Source organism: Rattus rattus, chromosome X (assembly GCF_011064425.1).
Source record: "Rattus rattus isolate New Zealand chromosome X, Rrattus_CSIRO_v1, whole genome shotgun sequence".
Classification (NCBI taxonomy): domain Eukaryota; kingdom Metazoa; phylum Chordata; class Mammalia; order Rodentia; family Muridae; genus Rattus; species Rattus rattus.
The window spans coordinates 107,319,126-107,339,519 of record NC_046172.1 but is presented as its reverse complement, the minus strand read 5'-3'; the positions used below and the strand labels follow the sequence as shown (position 1 = coordinate 107,339,519).

Sequence of the window (20,394 nt, the reverse complement as noted above, 5' to 3'; positions counted from 1 at the left end):
TAATGGGCTTGACCATTTCTTGCAAGGAACATTTTAATGTCTTTCTCCAACTTATGTTCCTGATTTACAGGAACTTCATATACCTTTCAGTAATAAATAGTTATACTAGAGTGTTTGAAACGATGGACTGTGTTATTTAAGACTGAATTTGAGATTTTTTTCTCATAATTGTCATCCAAATATTTTTTAAATATCTAGTTTCTCATGGTAATATACTTTATAAAATAACTTCTGAAATATGAATATTCAAGTATAAAGTATTAAATGTATCGATGAATAAACTACCATATACCTAAACCCTCAAACAATAATATTGGATTATGCTTGACCACCTGTTACTTTTTTCTGATTTGTATTTAAAATTTATCTCCACTCAACAACCTTCCCTGAACATTCCTCATCTAAATAAAATTCCTGCTATTACAAATTCATATTCTCTGTAATATTCCTTAATTGCATTCATAGTTCATAATTATCTGTTGATTGCTTATTTTCTGTGTTTCTCATTATATTCCAAATAATGCCAACAGTATTAGAACTTTGTCTTCACTATTTCATTTTCCATTCTAAGGCCAAATGTGTTCAAAATCTATTTGATGCCCTAAATGTTTTATTTTAAAATGGGCAATTATAAACTAGAAAATTTACATAGCACCCTACAAATATTCTGAGGTCTTAAAAATGAAAATAAAAATGTTTGAAGCAGAAGGATTGAATCTGGCTCAGTGGGATGAGTTTAAATAGTGTTTAGAACACTGGAATTAGAATGAAGAAGAATGCCTTGATATGACTACTAAATATCTTTGTGACTTTAATAAAAATGTTTTCCCTGATTTGTGAATTCTGAATTTATCAGGTGATTTAGAAATTAAAAATCGAAATTTCTTTTCAGTTTACTCATAATTGATTTTTCTATCTCTGTTTCTTTATCACTGTAATGGGAATAATAATGCTAGTTATCTCATATAATTTAGAGTGCTTACTATTACTATTAATATTATTATCATTAATTTTATTATTATTATGGTTTGCAATCACGATCATTGATTAGGAGGATTTAGATTATATATTGTTCTATTTTACTGTTTGACATTGAAATCTTTACTATTTCTGCATTGGGAACCAGTAGTGTTCTGCAATTCCATGCGTTTGGAACTATAAGCTCTTTGAATGTAAGGCATAATGCATGTCTGATGCTGGTTTGAACGTATGGCATTGTGTGTGTCTGACACTATCTAAATGCCCAGGAGTTTACCTCTAAGAAGGTATATATAAAGTTATGGCTCATGGCTGTTGTCTTCGCTCGGCATCATAGAAGGTTTCTGCACTAAGGACTCTGCACAATCCTTACTTAAGGTCAGCTGCTATAAGGCCCATGGACCACTTCTTTTTCCATTTCCCTGTACCACTGTGTCTTTACCAGCTCTGCTAACTTGGCCTTTCTCATAGACCAGAATCATATGCAAGGAAGCAACTTTCCTCCTCTCTCTCTTCCTGCAGCTGCTCTCTCGCCTCATTTGTGTGAGGCTTTTGACCATTCAGATACAATGGTTGGATATAAACTAAAGGTTTCCTGGTATTTCATTGAGTGTTGTCTACCCACTAGGCATTTCATGGCATGTGGGTGTTCTAGTTTGGCAAAACCATCTTAACAATACATCATCCAGTAAACCTACTGGATATAGATAAGACAACACTGTGCCACAATGTCTGTTGCAGTACAGGAAGATAGAAACAATTGAATGGTTTTCTCGTCATTGTTTAGAACAGTCCTGCCCCCTGACTGAAAATCTTCAAGGAATAGGTTGAGGAAGATGGAGTCACCACCATCCCTTCTCTTACAGGATGAGAGGTGTAAAGCAGGATATATGCTTTTGCCAACTGACTCAGGATGCTCCAAAGGTGTATACCAACAAGGTAGTGCAAAAATAAAGAGCCAGAATACTTTTAAAGAATTAACATAATTAGGATTAATAACAATTAATAATTCTAATTATTAAGAATCCTTTACTGAGGTAAAACTTATCAACCGTAGGTATGAAGCACATTTATGTTCATGTGCAAATTGACTCTGTGTGTCAATGTGACCTGTGAGTGTGTGGAAAAAAAATAAACACATGTAGCCATAGAGAAGCCAATTCATTGAACCCTTATGACTCTAATTCTGAATGAAATGAGATGGAATCTTTTTAAATTTAGTTTTCCAATTGAGCTATCACAGCTGAATCTTGGGCTTGAATTAATCTGGGACCTGATCCTTACTTTCCTAGTGACCTTGTATGAACCATGGACCACTGGCTGCTTTGCTTTTACCTGATATATAAGTCCAAGCTTTTCACATACCATAGCTATCTCATGAGTGTGCTGCAAAGAGAAATGAAGTAACACTTCTAAATTCAAAGGGGAGCTGAATGAGGCCAAAATGGTGACAATGTTTTTCAGAGGAAGATGGAACCCAGGAGTCGCTGAGGGGTGGTCTTCATCTTGTAGTGATAGTTTGACTTCTCTCTGTGTATATTCACATCTCTCTGTCTTTCTCCAAGTGCTGTCTCACTTTAGCTCTCCCTGTTCTGCTTAGAGAACATACTAAATGAGAGAATTCCACTGGTTTTCTTCCTTTGAGTCCTTTTCCCATAGCCATGCATCCTTTCATAATTCCAACATCATAGAAATTACCCATAAAACTGTATAGACCCAGAACTCAATTGCAGATTGAAAAATGAACTTTTAGGATGGACTAATGGGATATAATAACATTACATGTATATAAAACGAGTTTGCATCTCTTTAGTTTAAACATGTTGTTTGTCATTGGCCTAAATTACAATGGTGATTTATAATCTTTGTATTGTGGCAGTTTTCATCTACCATCTGGTACAAATATGTTTATAGAATGTATTATAGAACATAGTCAGTTGCTATGAAAATTTTTTGGCTACATTTAAATCTTGTTTCTCCTATTAATATATCTATTTTTTCTCTACATGGTTCAGTGTTGGCTTTAGTAGAGTGTTTATCTGATAGTTTTTGCAGATAGAAGAATAAGACTTGTAGATTCAATAGCTGTTTCCTTGGTCTTGGAAATAATCTAAGAGAGCTATAACTTTTTAGTTCCTCACAGGACAAGCAAAACAGTGTTCTTAGGCCGGAAACCAAAAGTAACATAATCTATACTAGAGTGTATAAACAGCAAGGGGCCTATTGCTACCTTTACCTGAGTTCTGTCAATGACAAGGATCATTCTCCATGATGATTCCACTCAATTCTATATGATAGAAACCTTCTTCTATGCCAAGAACTGTCTAAGGGGTCATGATAGGGAGATTTTAAGGGAGTTGACAAATTGACAAATACAAACCTAAGTTGATAAAACTCTGGATTTCTTAAATTGTGAGTTGGAAGTATCAATCCTTGGCATTTGAATAGCAAGTGCTGATAGAGTGCAAGAGAAATAAAATTATTTGTGAATTGGAACTGTGTGGGACTTCCCCATTACAAATTCAAATGGACTAGGTGTGAATTATTGAAACGAGCATATGGTTTACAAAGAAATGAGTATTGGATTGTCTACCTCTGTCCTTGCTCCCCATTCTGGAGGAGACTTGTGGGACACCAATAGCATTATGCCTCCCTGTGGAAAACTTTGGGGGCTCCAAAACTAAACGACTTGGAAACCAGCCCAACCTCCCATCTTAGTTGCATCTGCCCACCACCCAGCTTGGTCTGAGTTGGATCCAGCCTTCCGAGTGAGATCTTCCTGAGGACAGCCAACAGAGTAGGGTAACTTGATCTCATTGTCTATTGTATAGCTCACTCCATCTTCCTGAGAACTCCTGATAATGTCAATATTATTCAGCCAACAGCAGGGAAAGTCAGATGCTTAGAGGACAGAATAGGGACACAATCTACAAGAGCCAGGGGAATATGGCACCCCTGGAGCCCAGCTAGCCTGCACAACCAACCGTATATATCCTAATGAAACGGAAGCACAAAAGAGTGTCTTAAATCCAATCTTATAAAGATCATAGATACCTTTAATGTGGACAGGAACAAATTCCTTAAGAAAAATACATCAACCAGGTAGAAGCATTAAAAGATGAAGCAAATACATTAAAAGAAATATAGAAAAATATAAGCAAACAGGTGAAGGATATTAATAAAACTTTATAAGACCTGAAAATGAAAATGGAAGCAATAAAGAAAACACAAACTGAGGCAATCCTGGAGATGGAAATCCTAGGAAAGAGAAAAGGAATTATAGATACAAGCATAACCATCAGAATATGGGAGATAGAAGAGGGAATCTCAGGTTTAGAAGCTACAATAGAAGGGATCAATATATATATCAGTCAATGAAAATGAAAAAAAATCTAAAACCTTCATGAGACAAAAACTCCAGAAAATTTCGAATACTATGGAAAGACCAAACATAAGAATAGTATGAATAGATAAAGAGGAAAGAGGAGAAAAAGAAGGAGAAGGAAGGTGGAGGAGAAAGAAGGAAGGCAGGAAGGAGGAGGAGGATAAAAGGAGGAGGAAGAGGAGGAGAAAAAAGAAGAAGATTCCCAGCTAAAAGGCCCAGAAAACATCACCAACAAAATTATAGAGGAAGAAACAGATGCCTATTAAGTTATAAGAAGCTTACAGAACATCAAAGAGATTGGACCATAAAAGAAAATCCTCCTGCTACATAATAATCAAAACACTAAATATAAAGAATAAAGAAAGAATTTTAAAAGAAGCAATGGAAAAAGACCAACTAACATATCAAGCGAGATCTATTAGAATTACACCTGAATTCTCACCTTAGAATCTAAAAGCTGGAAGGACCTGGACAGAGAGATCGCAGACCCCAAGAGACCACAGATGTAAGCCCAGACTACTATATCCAGCAAAAACATGATATTCCGTAACAAAACCAAATTCAAACAATACCTTTCCACTAACCTAGCTCTACATAGAAATCAGAGAGTTCTCATACTAATGAGTTAAAACTTCATCTAAATGTTCTAGAGAAAAAGAAGCAAACACATCCAGGGAAAAGAGATAGAAGGAACTAATCAAACTCAGAGCTGCAATCAATCAATTAGAAACAAAGAGAACGGTTCCTGCGAGTTTCCTCCTACTGTGAACATCAGTGCTCTGGCCTCCGTCTCCTGGCCATCTCCCTTGCGCCATGGCCCGGAAGCGACAATCTGCGATCCTGCCTCAGCCCAAGAAACCAGACCCGTTGCTGCCCCGAAGTTGGAGGACAAGTCGGCCTCTCCCGGCCTGCCGAAGGGAGAAAAAGAACAGCAAGAAGCAATTGAACATATTGACGAAGTACAAAATTAAATAGACAGACTTAATGAACAAGCCAGTGAGGAAATTTTGAAAGTAGAACAAAAATATAACAAACTCCGCCAACCATTTTTTCAGAAGAGGTCAGAATTGATCGCCAAAATCCCAAATTTTTGGGTAACAACATTTGTCAACCATCCACAAGTGTCTGCACTGCTTGGGGAGGAAGACGAGGAGGCCCTGCATTATTTGACCAGAGTTGAAGTGACAGAATTTGAAGACATTAAATCAGGTTACAGAGTAGATTTTTATTTTGATGAAAATCCTTACTTTGAAAATAAAGTTCTCTCCAAAGAATTTCATCTGAATGAGAGCGGTGACCCATCTTCAAAGTCCACCGAAGTCAAATGGAAATCTGGAAAGGATTTGACAAAACGCTCAAGTCAAACGCAGAAAAGGGCCAGCAGGAAGAGGCAGCACGAAGAGCCAGAGAGCTTCTCTGCCTGGTTTACTGACCGCTCTGACGCAGGTGCTGACGAGTTAGGAGAGGCCATCAAAGATGATATTTGGCCAAATCCCTTGCAGTACTATTTGGTCCCCGATATGGATGATGAAGAAGGAGAGGCAGAGGATGACGATGACGACGACGAAGAGGAGGAAGGGTTGGAAGATATCGATGAAGCAGAGGAGGACGAAGGTGAAGAAGATGACGATGAGGATGAAGGGGAGGAAGGAGAGGAAGATGAAGGCGAGGATGACTAGCACAGAAGACCGATGGATCCAACCTTCTTTGTCATTTTCTTTTTATCTTTTAAATTTCCCCAGTCCCTGGGAGTGAGTTGCAGTCCTTTCCTCCCTGTCCCTCTGTGCTCAGCTGCCCTGTTTTTGAGGTCTCAACATCATGGTTCTCAACTAATTTGGGGGAAAATATCTTGAGCAAAATACTACAGGAAAAGAATCTTCACGTTTCTGTTCTAAATTCATTTTTATCCTTGTCTCAAACTGTGGATTCAACACCACCACCATGCTCTGTGGGGAGAAAGAAAAGCCCTCCAGTTCCCTTGGCTCTGCTGGAGGCTGGAGGGTGCTAGGCCCCTGTGTAGTAGTGCATAGAGTTCTAGCTTTTTCTTTTCTCTGTATATTGGGCTCAGAGATTACACTGTGTTTCTATGTGAATACAGACAGTTAGCATTTACCAACATGGATCTGTCTACTTTCTCTTGTTTTAATAAAAAGAAAAAAAAAAGAAAAAGGGGGGATAGACAGTGAGCAAGGGTGGGATCGAGGTGTGGGGGAGGGTATGTGGGCATCTGACAACATGGCTTCTCCTTTGGCATGTTTCATTGTGACGTTTAACATACATCCTTGCCGTTTAAGGTGACACTTAAATAAAATAAAACTCTCCTGATGAAGACTTGAGCCCGCCACTCACGGGAGAAGCAGCAGACGCTGTAGGGGTTTATTTGGAGTTGGCATTCTCTGTTGTAACTTTCATCTTTAGTTTTTTCTTTCCTTTTTTCTCTCTCTCTTTTTTTTTTTACTCTTTTGGTTTTTTCACTGGAAGGAAAAAAGATCCCTCATTTTAAATGTTGCCGAGTACAAGTTGCTTTGTTACAATAAAATCAATGTATACACAATAAAAAAAAAGAAACAAAGAGAACAATACAAAGAATCAATATCACCAAGAGATGATTCTTTGAGAAAATCAACAAGACAGATAAATCTCTAGCCAAATTAACTAAAAGGGCAGCCAGATATTACCCAAATTAACAAAATCAGAAATGAAAAGATAGACAGAACAAGAAACACTGAGGAAATTCAAAGAATCATTAGGTCTGGCTTCAAAAGCCTGTATTCCATAACGTTGGAAAATCTAAATGATATGGTTGATTTTCTAGGCAGATACCAATTACCAAAACTAAACCAGGATCAGGTAAACTATTCAAATAGTCATATAACCCTTAAAAAATAGAAACAGGCATTAAAAATCTCACAACAACAACAAAACAAAGCCTTGGGCCAAATGGTTTTAGTACAGAATTCTACCAGACTTTCAAATAAGAGCTAATGCAAATACCCCTCAAACTCTTCCAGAAAGTAGAAACAGAAGCAATAGTGCCAAACTCATTCCATGAGGCCACAGTGGCACTGATATCTAAACCACACAAATACTCAACAAAGAATTTCAGACCAATTTCTCTTGTGAACATTGATGCAAGATACTCAGTAAAATACTAGAAATCCAAGAACAGATTAAAGACATCATGTACGATGGTCAAGTAGGCATCATCCCAGGGATGCAGGTGTGGTTCATTATATGAAAATTCATCAACATAATCCACAATATAAACATACTGAACTAAAAAAAATCCATGATTATCTCACTAGATGCTGAAAAAGTATTTGAAAAAATTCAGCACCCCTTCATGTTAAAAGTCTTGGCGAGATCAGAGGTAAAAGGCATATACCTAAATAAAAGGTAGGCAATATGCAGCAAGCCAATAGCCAACATCAAATTAAATGGAAGAAACTTAAAACATTTCCATTAAAATTGGGGAGGAGACACGGTTTTTAACTCTCCCCATATTTCTTTGTATAGTATTTGAAGTAGTAGCTAGAACAATAAGACAGCGAAAGGAAGATAAAAGGATACAAATTGGAAAGAGAGAAATCAAAATATCACTACTCACAGATAATAGTAATAAGTGATTCCAAAAAATTCTGTGAGAGAATTTCTATATCTGATAAACACTTTAGCCTAAGTGGCTGGATACCAAATTAACTCACAGAAATTAGTAGCCTCCTCTACGCAAGCCATAAATAGGCTGTAAAAAGAGGTAGGGAAAGAGTACCCTTCACAATAGCCAATTATAATATAAAATACTTTGCTGTAACTCTGACCAAGCAAGTGAAATGCCTGTATGACATGAACTTCAAGTCACTGAAGAAAGAAATGGAGGAACATATCAGATGACTGAAAAATCTTCATTGCTCATGGATCAGTAGGATTAACAGTGAAAATGGCTGTTTTACCAAAAGCTGGCTAGGGATTCTACACAATCCCCATCAAACTGCAACACAATTCTTCACAGATCTTGAAAGAACAATTCTCAATTTCATATGGAAAAACAAAACAAAAGACCAAACAAACAACAACAAACCAGGATAGCCAAAACAATCCTGAACAATAAAAGAAATTCTGGAGGAATCACTACCCCAATCTGGAGCAATAGTAGTAACAAGTGCATGATATTGGTATAGTAACAGACAGATGGATCAATGGAATCTAACCAAAGACCCACAAATAAACCCACAACCAAAGGACATTTGTTTCTTGACAAAGAAGCCAAAATCATACAATGCAACAGGAAGAGCATCTTCAATAAATGGTGCTGGTCTAGCCTGATGTCGACATATGAAATAGATCCATATTTATCACACTGCACATAGCACAGGTCCAAATGGATCACAGACATCAACATAAAACCAGATACACTGAATATAATAGAGGAAAAATGGGAAACAGCTTGAATGTATCGGCACACAAGAAAATTTCCTGAGCAGACACCAACAGCTCAGGTTCTAAGACCAATAATTGATAAATGTTAACTCATGAAACTGAAAAACTTCCATAAGACAAAAGCAAAAAATAAAAAAAACAAACCAAAACAAACAAACAAACAAACCCCGACAGCCTACAGATTGGATAAAGATCTTCACTAAACCTACATGCAACAGAGGGCTAAAATCCAGAGGGCTAAAATCCAAAGTATACAAAGAACTCAAGTTAAACTCCAACAAACCAAATAACCCTATAACAATGGGGTGCAGAGCTAAACAGAGAATTCTCAACAGAGGAATCTTGAGTGACCAAAAAGCACTTAAAGAAATGTTGAACAAATCATCAGGTTCAAGAGTCATTAGGGAAAAGTGAATCAAAACAACCCTGAGATTCTACTTCGCATCAGTCAGAATGGCTAAGATCAAAAGCTTAAGGCACAGTTCATGCTGGCGAGGATATAGAGAAAGCTGAACACTCCTCTATGGCTGGTGAGAGTGCAAACTGGTAAAAGTCACTCTGGAAATCAATATGGCAGTTTCTCAGAAAATTGGAAATTGTTCTAACTGAAGATCCATCTATACTGCTCTTGGGTATATAGATTTGTTTTTTTTTTCAAACCCAACTTTTAATAACAGTTCTTAAATGCTTTAACCTCCCTTCTAGCCCACCACTAACCAGAGTTAGTATAGATGAAAGGTTATTAGGATATGGGGTAAGTAGACCTGTTTAAAAATTGTTCTTTGAAGAAAATCCAGTTTGCATTGTTAGGAAATCAGCGGTTTAGCTCACAGTATCCAGCAGCAGCAGCTCAATCCACTCACAGATACTTCTTAGATATACGAACAGTGCAGTTCAGCAGCATCAGGATAGCAAATATGAATCAGCAGTGGTGGCACAACCTAGCAGAATCAGCCTAGCCTCTGTGGAATCTGCTGAATCCTGTGAGGAGAGACCAAGACCAATATGGACACAAGGAAAAGTTCTCTGCCATGCCCCTCTCAATGAAGTGAAGATCAGCGAAGACTCGAGACCAGTGATGCTTGCTACGTAAGCCAGCCTCCATCACTGTCTGTTGAGTCCTGCTTATATTCCCTCCAACTATCGCGAGTCTTCCAAGGGTCTTGCCTCACCACATGTTTTGCCTCAGCACCTGAGTATATCTTAGCAAAACTCTACTTAAGTGTATCAGCCGACATCAATCTGCCAATCGGTGTGAGTCTGCAGAAATGGCAAGAAGCCACCAGAGCACAGAAGGTATTTGCTGCATTTATCTCTATGTAGTAATGACAAATGGGGCTCAGCAATGCAATGTAAGGCAAACCAATACTTGTGTGTCCTTAGTGAAAAATCCTTCGTCACAGCTCCTTTCATAAACTTGCTTTAGCAAAACACCCTTTCACCTGTGCCTGCTTCAGGAAAACACTCCTTCATATGCCTGCCCAGCAAAACACCATCCAACACAACTGACTTTCTAAAGAAACCATAAGTTTCCACTTCATGGGTACATATCCAAAAGATGTTCCACCATACAACCATACCACAAAGATATATGCTCCACTCTGCTCATAGCAGCTTTATTCATAATTGTCAGAAAATGGAAGCAACTCAGATGTTCCTCAATCGAAGAATGGATATAGAAAATATGGCAAATCTACGTGATGGAATATTATTCAGCTATTAAAAACAAGGACATTATGAATTCTGCAGTCAAATTAATGGAACTAGAAAATATCCTCAATGAGGTAACCCAGAACCAAAAGGCATGGTATATACGCACTGATACATGGGTATTAGCCAAAAAGTTTAGAATACCCATGATACATACCACAGACCCAACTAAGCTAAACAAGAAGGAAGTCTAATTGAGGATGCTTGAATCCTAGTTAGGAGGAGGTAAAAATAATCATGGGAGGCAGATGGAGGGAGGAATCTGGATGAGTGAGTGGAGGGGGAAGGAAAAGGGGACATCATGCATGGAGAGAGACAAGAGAGAGGCCCAGAGGGCACAGGAGGATGTATGGAAATATGCAGCTCCTGGGGGTAGGTACTGGGAGAATCTCTAGGATGTGAGAGAGAATTGGAATAAAGGAGACTCCCTGGACTCAATTCAGGATCATAACTGAAACTATGGAACCTGAAGAGACCACCTCCAGTAGCCAGATAGGACCCAGAGTGGTGTCCTGGGGGGCACCAACCCAGATAAAAAACTTTTGACCCAAAATTGCTCTTGTCTATAAGAAATGTAGGGACAAAGATGGAGTAGAGCCTGAAAGACCAAATTGAGACCGATTCTATGGGCAGACACCAATACCACACACTATTAATGATGTTATGTTGTGCTTCAGACAGGAGCCTAGCACATCTGCTTTCTGAGAGGCTCTACCCAGCAACTGACTTAAACAGATATAGTCTAACATTGGACAGAGGGCTGCAACCCCTATGAAAGTGTTAGGTAAAGAATTAAAGGCCCTCAAGGAGATGGCAACCCCACAGCACACCAACAGTGACAAGTAACCTGGACCATTGAGAACTCCCAGAGACTAAGCCACCCACCTAAGAACATACATAGGCTGGTCCATGTCTAGCAGAGGACAGTCTTGTCCAGCCACGGTGAAAAACGATGCAGCCTAACCCTCAAGAAACATGATACACCAGGATTGGGGGACACCTTGGGAGTGCTGCCCTTTCAGAGGTGAAGAGGAGGGGATATGATGTGGAAGATGGTGATTAAGGGACCAGGAGGGTAGACTGTACTTGGGAGTGAATGAATGAATGAATGAATGAATGAATGAATGAATAAATAAATAAAAGCAGAATTGAGGATTATATGTAGCTTTGCCACACATTTTGCTTTTTATTTTGCTTTTCAGTGTGCTTAAGAAAAATGAATGAGGAACTGTGGGAGGGAGGGTGGACCAGTACTCCGGTAATGAATGGACTGAAAAAAAATAAAAGTAATAAAAAATTGTATATAGCCAGGGCGAACATTTAGGGCTTAAAGCTACAGTAATTTAAAATGCAAATATTATACTAAGTGTGCTATTAATTCATGCCTACATTATCATATTGATCACCTTGAGAATGATTGAAAGGTTCTATAAAGATAATAACATCTCTTGATTTTCTGTAATTGTTGCTTTTATTTTGAGATAGTGTCATGCTATGCAGCCCAGGCTGGCTTCTGCTGCTGAATGTTTGACTCAACCACTTCAACACTGCTGCTGATATATGTATCAGCATGCTTGCTTCTGTTTTACAGTGGGGATACTTCTTAATAGTAACATATGGTCACTGTATTATGCATCCTGTGGACATCATACTTTTTGGTTTTGAATTTGAGAATTCTCATAGTGCAACACCATTCTTTTCTCTAAAACTTGGAAACATCTTTCATAGACATTTGACAAAATGTTCTAATAGTTACCAGGAAAACAGTGTAGGAAAAGGTGCAATAGATAAATTGCTGTGTTTAATTTGATGCAAAGCATCTGCTGTTTTTATTATCTTAATCATTGTATATTAGTAGAGCAGTAGCTCTTATGTGATGTTAGACAACAGAATCTGAGAGGATTATCTTTACTACAATTCACAAGGCCTCCTCTAGAACAGAGAGATCTGGTGCCAACTTAGTATACACCAGCAGATTCAACTGAAAAATATCAGTTTCATAAATGAGGGTGATCAGAAGGTAAGAATAAGTCCACTGATCTCAAAACTGCAGCCTCTAGATTCACTTTCAGGTATAAGATTCATGGTTTATGGCCTAAAAAAACACATGGATAACTCGTCAATATTTTGCTTCAACAGTGATAATGAATAAATGTTAAATCCTGACAGTAAAATATTATTATGTTTTCTTTGTCAATATTTGTAAAATATTTCATAATAAAAGATTAATAGTGTTTTTCATAGTGCTGAAACAAACTTGGAAGAAGTAAAATGACAAGTTTCTTTCTTAAAAAAAAAGAATGCTAAAGGTAGGAAATTATTAAAAACGATAAAATGTGTGGAGGGAAAATAAATGATGCCTTCAAATAAAGTAAAACATAGATTAAAACAGGAAGGCTGGGTGGGGAAGTTGAGTCTGTCAATCAAAAGCTTGCCTTGTAAACATGAGGACTTGAGCTCCTTCCTCAGGATCCTTGTAAAATCTTGTCATTGAGATGTGAACTAGTAAGACCAGCATTGTGGATATAGAATTTAGATCAGTGGTTCTCAACCCATGGCTCACAACTTCTTTGGGAGTTACATATTAGATATTCTGCATATCAGATACTTATATTATTACTCATAACAGTAACAAAATTACAGTTATGAAATATCAATGAAATCATCTTATGGTTGATGGTCACCACACACTGAGGAACTGTATTAAAGGATTGCAAAATTATGAAAGTTGAGAACCACTGATCTAGAAAATCCTTGGGGTTTGCCAGATCTGTGGGCTTCAGGTTCAATGAGAGATTCTTTCTCAAAAAGTAAGGTACTCTTTGAAGAAGATACTTGATGCCAACCTCTGTCTATATGTGCAGCACAAAATTACAAAATCACTTTGAAATACTCATGTGCATATATATGAACAGTTACACACACACACATGCACAAACTAGCACACACACATTCACACAGAAAGAACATTGACTAAATTTGTATTTTAGTCCAATCTTGCTTGTTTTGCAATCTTTTCTGTATTGGGACAACAGCAAATGATGAATCATGCAGATGGAAATGTAGTGTAGGATTCTGTTATAACTCTTTGGATTTGGAAGGTTCACTGGCCAGTAAGTTGGAATGGTACAAAGGCTACTTGATACTGTCTGATTCAGAGCAAGAGAAAACTAGCTAGGTAGTTCACAGAAATGACACGACCACTGTGTTGGTGACTGAGTAGGTTGCATTGTATAAGTTAACTCATTCAAAGTTCTCAACAGTCCTATGGTGAAAGCATTCTATTGAGCCTGGGCCGTTAGATCCCAGGTAATCCCATTCATATGGTGCCAACTTCAGATTTGCTGGCTTAGTATGTGAGGAGAATCATTTCTCAGTCGTTCTGGCTTGCACACCAGACAGAGAAGAATGGCACATTTGCAATATATATTCAGACTGGGGAACAACAGGGAGTGGGGGTGGGTGCCAAGTGTGTGCATTTTAGTTTGTTCTTTTCTTCCTGGGATTAAATAATGAACTGTGTGTTTCGTTGGAGGTCAACAAACACAGTTGGCATATCAGGAATATTTAGTATTTTTTTTTCTCAGGGAGAAAGAGAAAGTGTTATTTTCTCGTGATTGATTCAATGTAGTTAAGACAATAACTGAGAATGAACTAGGATGCTATGAAGCTTTGGAGGTTATACTGAGAACATGTGTAATTGCTTTGTCAGTGTTCATTCTCTCATTCATTTGTTCTCCTTTGACAAAATTTGATGAACATAGTGCATGAGCTTATAGGTTTGTGACAAAATTCAAGACAGTTTCTATCCTAAAAGGGATCAGGAAAAATACAGTACTGTAAGTACGTTACCCTGTCTCAAAGTTTAGTGACATCTGAACTACACATAGCAACCCTGATAATGAGAAAATATGAGCTCAATTGAATTTTTGTCATATCATATTTCCTTTCTGAGTACTCCATCTCTCTAGGCAATATGATTTGAAAGTCTAAGATATTTCAAAATCAAGGGCATTTTCTGGCACTTAAGTGCTAGGTCAGTTTGTAGCAACAGAATAAAAACCTTTAAAAATAGTAAATGCTACAAGCCTAAAGATTGTGTTAGAATTTTGCTTATGTATTTTATCTTTAAGAATCAATACCCATAAAGAGTCCAAATGGTATGAACTTTGTGTGGTAGATGTGACAGATTTCATTTCCCTTGGAAAATCAGTGTGTTGGTTAGTCTTATGTCAACTTGATGCACTAGCTAGAGTTATCTGAAAGGAGGGGATCTTAATTGAAAAAATACCTCCATAAGATCTGGATGTAGGCCATTTTCTTAATTAGTGATTGATGGGGAAGGGCCCAGCCTATTGTGGGTAAGTCCATTCCTGGGCTGGTGGTACAATGTTCTATAAGAAAGCAGGCTGAGCAAGTCAGGGAAAACAAGCTAGTAAGCATCAGCCGTGACCTTGCTCCATCCCCGGTCCCCCGACCACTGTATCAGCTCCAGTCTCCAAGTTCCCACCTGTTTGAGTGCCTGTCCTCACTTCCTTTGATGATGAACGGTGGAACTTATGGGAATATAAGCCTAAAAAACATTTTCTTTCCAACTTGTTTTTAGCCATGGCATTGCATAACAGCAATAGAATCCCTAAATAGGAAATTAGGACCATCAGCATCAGTAAAATGCAACAGAAGATTAGAAATACCAGTTTGATAAAGGCAGATAGTGTTTCACTTGCTTCTCTGCTATTGTGTGTCTCTTGTTAAAACTAGTAGGAAGTCATTAATTAAACATTCGAGTCAAGGAAAGAAAGTTAACATGTTTTGGTTGGCAACTAAGTTTAAATGTTTTATGGAAATTCACAATTTCTCTGTTGTGGTTTATGTGTAAACTTGAATTCACATAAACCCACAATAAAGTTTGATTTTGGAAATTGACAATCCATTTTTATGGTAAGCTAGAATGGTGACTTAGGTTTTCTAATTCAGCACTGGAGAGACAAGGTAGTTTAATCTCAAATCTCAGACACCAGTAACTTCAAGGTCAGCCTGGACTGTGGAAGACCACACCTCAAAACCAAAACAAACAAACCTGTTTTTCAAACCAATAAGATATATAGAGGTCCCGCCTAGGGACTAAACCACCAACCAAAGAGTACACATGGACAGACCCACAGCTCCCATCTGCATATGTAGCAGAGGATGGCCTTGTTGGGCATCAACAGAAGGAGAGGTCCTTGATCTTGTGTAGTCTTGATACCCCAGTGTAGGGGAATGCCATGGTGGGGAGGCAGGAAGGAGTGGGTGGGTAGTTGGAGGAGCACCCTCTTAGAAGCAGAGGGAGGGGGAATAGGATGGGGATTTCCATAGAGGAAACCAGGAATGGGGATAACATTTGAAATGTAAATAAAGAAAATATCCAATGAAAGAAAAGAAAAACGATAAAAGAGGTGAAGTACTTAAGCACTTAAAAGCTACACAAGGACTAGAGTAGGAAAGATCATTTTCAAATCAACTCCAAATTCCAATTGACAGCACTAACATTATATTTAAAGACAAGAAAATATATTTGGAGGGCAGACTGTAAATGTTTGATTTCACTCTTCTGCTTTCTTTAATTTGTAAGAAGTCGTGGTGTCCTGCATAACAGATTGTGAGTGCTTAGGGTTAATCACTACCTTACACAACCATAAATTCCCTTTAAAAAGAGCTGTCCTAGTGAACATCCCACTCTAGTCAATTCCTTTAGGCATTAACTAATCAGGTCATGAGCACAGTTGCTGAACCCCGAGCCAAACAGAAAGTTGTCAAACTCTTTTACTCAAATCACAGAACTGAAGGAAATTGTGGAAATATTTGGGGAGTATCTGCAAGTTTTAAAATAGCAATTTAGGTGGCTTACTATCCTCTTATTTTTGCCCTGTACCTGTGCTGCCAATGTGTTCTAGGCTGACTTTAGGAAGGACATGTTAACAGAGTGTGAAAGGCTGTGGACAACAGTACCTCACTGACAGCCAATTAGGAGACTTCTCTCTTAGAGTGTGCCCTGGGCTGACTGGGTAACCCGGTCAGGCAGAAACATCCCTTTAATGGTCCTTGAAACAAGCTTTGGAGAAAAAAAAGTCCTACATTATGATATGTAGAATGATTGGTTGGCTAGTTGTTTTGAATAGAAAATAAGGGATAGTGAAAAGAAAGATTCAAGATGAACTGCACGATTTCATTCAGTGCTTTCCAGTGGAATATTTATTTTCCTTGAAAAAGGAGATGCAGTATTCTATCCATGTTTCCATTTACATATCCAGCCATACTTAGGACTTATTCATGTTATGATAAGCAAATAATTATTATGCTAAATATAGGTATGCAGATTATAGTTCAGAGTGGACTCAAACTGGCTATTTAGCCAAGGAGGATTTTGAATATCAGATCTTCCAGCTTCCAACTCTTTTGAGTACTGGGTTACATATTGCTTATGAGGTACTGGGCATGGAAGCCAGGGTCTGGTGCAGTATAAGAAAATGGCCTACCAACTGAGAAATATCACCAGCATCTGGTAATAAGTATTCTTCTGAAACATGTTAGAACACATTTAGTTGAGTATTATGCTATAAGGAATTAGTAGTCATCATAGTGGCTTCTTATTATAATCAATAGTTTTCTGTATATTACAAAGAATAATCTCATTCGTACTGGTCATTACAGGATACTGAAAAACAGAAACAAGATATTTGAAAGAAACTACATGACTTTTTTGGAATATAGAATGTTTATGTATTACTATAAAACTACTGATAATGCTGGTGCTGCTGCTGACACTGATGATGTCCAAAACTTTAGCTCTATATAATGTGTATACATCTACATAATGTGTATAAATCTATGATATATATATATATATATATATATATATATATATAGAGAGAGAGAGAGAGAGAGAGAGCGAGAGAGAATACTATCGAGTTTATAAAATGATCATATATCTTACAGCATTATATAGTCTAGGACTCTGTCAACGCGAGGTTGGTCCCGAACACTTCTGTGTGGGTAGTTCATTTCATAGAAACTTTAGAAATCTTTCATACATGTTTACACGGAGAACTGATTAGGATAATAACTGGAAAAAACATCTTCCTGATTTGGATTCACATGGTAGTTTTTTCAGGCAGCCGGAATCTTTACGTACTATAAAGTATCTTAAAATAATCTCTTTATTAAACTGAAAATTTCTTCAGTTGATCAAACTCAACTGAAAGAGCACTGCTTTCTTGACACTAAATTCTGTGCTTATTGGTACCTTAATGACCTTTGAGAGGGTTATAACTTGCTAATCCTAATTTTAGATAGATAATTTGGTGGTTTGAATGAAAATAATCCCCTTAGTCTCACATATTTGAATTCTTATTTCCTAGTTGGTAAAACTGGGAAGGATTAGGATATGTGGCCTTGTTGATGGAGGTTTAGTCACTGAGCATGGGCTTTGAGGTTTCAAAAACACACAATTCCCAGCTAGCACTCTTTCTCTCTGCCATCAACTTGCAGATCAGGAGATAAGCTTTTAGTTACTGTTTCAACACCATGCATGTGTGCCTACTGTCATGCTACCTTCCAGGATAATCATGGACTCTGCTCCATGGAATCATAAGCTGCAATAAACTCTGTCTTTTATAAGCTGCCTTGGTCCTAGTGTTTTTTTAGAGGAATTGAAAAGTAAGACAATAATGCTATCTGTTTTGTTATTTCAGAAAGGTGATACAGTCTGAGCTATACTCCCAGGATATTTAGTGGATGTTTTTTTTTTTCTCTAAAGGTTAGCCCTTATCTCATAGACTTGGTGGGATTGGGAGTTAAGTTTGTTACAGTGGAAAAATAAGATAGTTCTTTTTTTTTTTTTAACAATATATCCTTGGACAAATGACTATTTTCTTCTATATTGGCAATGACTATTCGTTCATGTCTAAACTCAGGCCATATACCTTTTAAAAAGGTTTCACTAAGCTCTACTGTACTTGTGTCTAACATGATGTGTGTGGCACCTGATTCTAGATGTCGTTTACTGATTGTCTCTAGATTTTGAACGTGGAAAGGTAATGGCCTCTCAGCATTGATTTCCCAGTGCCTACTCAATGCAAAATAGTCTTGAGAATATATCCATGTGTATGTGAAGTTATCTACAATCAAGCTTACGATTCAGTACATACGCCAAATGACAATATTAGCTACTCCATATTGAATGCTTCTAAAGTCAGGTATTTTATGCTTAGTGCATTGCATAATCTTTCAAAGAAAGATGAGTGTTACAACCTCTATGTTATAAGATATTTTTGAGAAAGGTGGTAATTGACTTGCTAAAAGGAAATGTCTAAGCCAAGATTTCAAACCCAAGTGCCTAAGTCAAGACAAAAGCTGTGGTGTATTTCAGATTTCTCTCTAAATTGTCTATTCTGAAGGTGATAGATTAGTTAGTATGATGTCTTGGGCTTTGCAGCATGGGTCACTGAAATTGAGGGGGTGGAGTGGTGTATGATTTCAGATGTTACTTGTCTTTCAGCTAGCTGTTCTGCCATTATAACTTTATCAAGTAAGATCATCTCATTTTTAGTATTTTGAAAAGTGAACATCCATAAGTTGTACAACTCAGGAGATCCATGACTAAATAACATCAACCAACTTCAAGACAGAGATCTAAACTATTATTACTATAAACTATTATTACTGAAATATGTATTTCCTTCTGTACTTAAGAGACTGCTTTAAATATACCATTCAGGCTGTGTTATTGAAAAATGGGCAATAGATTTCACAAGTTACATGCTGTTATCACTATTTTCATGAAAGTACTTATTACTTCTTACCATCAGTATGTCACTTTAAATTTTAAGGATGAATTAATAGTGATAAGTTCATGATGACAGGCTGCCCACTGTGCTTTCTGAGCAGCCATTCTCAATACCTGTGTCTAAGTCTGCTGTGAACTATGCTGGTGGAATTTTAAGATTATCTCTATTGAAAATTTCTTTTAATTGTCAATTTATATGACTGACTTACTAGCTGCTTACAGGTTGATGATAGTAAGGTAAAAATTTATCAGTTAAATGTCTTCAAGCTATTAGGTGAGCTGGATAGAGGAGTTAGTTAGGGTTCTGTCTGAATATATATAAAAATATATCATATATATATAACACTATATATGTATACACACACACACACACACACACACACACACACACACACACACACACACGATGTACATGAGCCTCTTCAGGCTTCTTATTTTCTGAAAAGGATCCAGAAATCCTGAAGTTTCAGAAACACAAAGCTCGATTGCAATAAAGCATACATATAAGAATCATACCATATTTTCTGAAATCCTGCCATTCAAAGAATTGTATTTTAGCTGTAAATAACTTAACTGAGAGGGAGAGGGAGAGGGAGAGGGAGAGGGAGAGAGAGAGAGAGACTACCTTCATATCTTTGAAGATTGCTATTGTTCATGATGGGCTTTTAGGGAGGTGAGAGGATGAATGTGATTTTGCAACAGGAAACATAGATATCTTTGAAGTGAGCCGTGTATAGGAGAATCTAAAAAGAGAAGAATCTGACAATGTAAAAAGATTGGTGAAGACAGGGAAAATTTGATAAGTGCTACAGGGAACAAATATTGTTAAATTTAGAAGGGGATGTCTTGTTAATTTTGCTCAATTAAAGCTTTTACTCCTTTAAACATGTTCCTATGGTGTCTGCGTATGCCAAATGTGCAACTGCATTATGAGGTCTATGAACCTGAGGCTATGGGAAGAATGTGGGAGAGCAAAATTAGTTTGGAATCAGCAAAGTAACCACTACTTGGTAACTGTCTCTCAGTTTAAACAAACAAAATATTGTAAAAGCTACAA

The 20,394-nt window shown here is 37.4% G+C and overlaps 1 pseudogene; it reads left to right on the top strand.

Moving 5' to 3' along the window:
• The first annotated feature begins 5,176 nt into the window (after nt 1-5,176).
• Nucleotides 5,177-6,448, top strand: LOC116888509 (annotated as a pseudogene).
• The last annotated feature ends 13,946 nt before the right edge of the window (nt 6,449-20,394 follow it).